General features: G+C 40.9%; 1 non-coding gene across 1 annotated transcript; it reads left to right on the top strand.

The window, feature by feature from the left end:
• Positions 1 to 756: 756 nt before the first annotated feature.
• Positions 757 to 864, top strand: LOC112752372 (small nucleolar RNA R71). Its single transcript, XR_003176811.1, has one exon. It is a non-coding gene; the product is annotated as a small nucleolar RNA R71 (small nucleolar RNA).
• The last annotated feature ends 207 nt before the right edge of the window (positions 865 to 1071 follow it).

Here is a 1071-nt window from a genome sequence, read left to right on the forward strand (position 1 = left end):
TAAATCAATGGCCTTGCACTATCTTTTTGGATTCTCTTCTGTACTGCTTGGGAGAGTACTAGGAGGAGTTTCAGTGACTCTTTTACTCAGCTGGCCCACTTGTGCCTCTAAATTTCTAATGGAGGACCTTGTTTCATTTATGAAACTTAAAGTGGCCTTAGATAGATCAGAGACTATATTTGCTAAGCTAGATGGATTCTGCTCAGAATTCTCTGTCTGTTGCTGAGTGGATGATGGAAAAGACTTGCTATTGCTAAACCTGTTTCTTCCACCATTATTAAAGCCTTGTTGAGGCTTTTGTTGATCCTTCCATGAGAAATTTGGATGATTTCTCCATGAAGGATTATAGGTGTTTCCAAAGGGTTCACCCATGTAATTCACCTCTGCTATTGCAGGGTTCTCAGGATCATAAGCTTCTTCTTCAGAAGATGCCTCTTTAGTACTGTTGGATGATTCCTTCAATCCATTCAGACTCTGAGAGATCATATTGACTTGCTGAGTCAATATTTTATTCTGAGCCAATATGGCATTCAGAGTATCAATTTCAAGAACTCCCTTCCTCATAGGCGTCCTATTACTCACAGGATTCCTTTCAGAAGTGTACATGAACTGGTTATTTGCAACCATGTCAATGAGTTTTTGAGCTTCTGCAGGCGTTTTCTTTAGGTGAATGGATCCGCCTGCAGAATGGTCCAGTGACATCTTTGATAGCTCAGACAGACCATCATAGAATATATCCAGGATGGTCCATTCTGAAAGCATGTCAGAAGGACACTTTTTTGTCAGCTCCTTGTATCTCTCCCAAGCTTCATAGAGGGATTTACCTTCCTTTTGTTTGAAGGTTTGAACATCTACTCTAAGCATACTAAGCTTTTGAGGAGGAAAGAACTTGGCTAAGAAAGCCGTGACCAGCTTATCCCAAGAGTTCAGGCTATCTTTAGGTTGAGAGTCCAACCATACTCTAGCTCTGTCTCTTACAGCAAACGGGAAAAGCATAAGCCTGTAGACCTCAGGATCAACCCCATTGGTCTTAATAGTATCACATATCTGCAAGAATTCAGTTAAGAACTG

Source organism: Arachis hypogaea, chromosome 15 (genome assembly GCF_003086295.3).
Source record: "Arachis hypogaea cultivar Tifrunner chromosome 15, arahy.Tifrunner.gnm2.J5K5, whole genome shotgun sequence".
NCBI classification, from domain to species: Eukaryota; Viridiplantae; Streptophyta; class Magnoliopsida; order Fabales; family Fabaceae; genus Arachis; species Arachis hypogaea.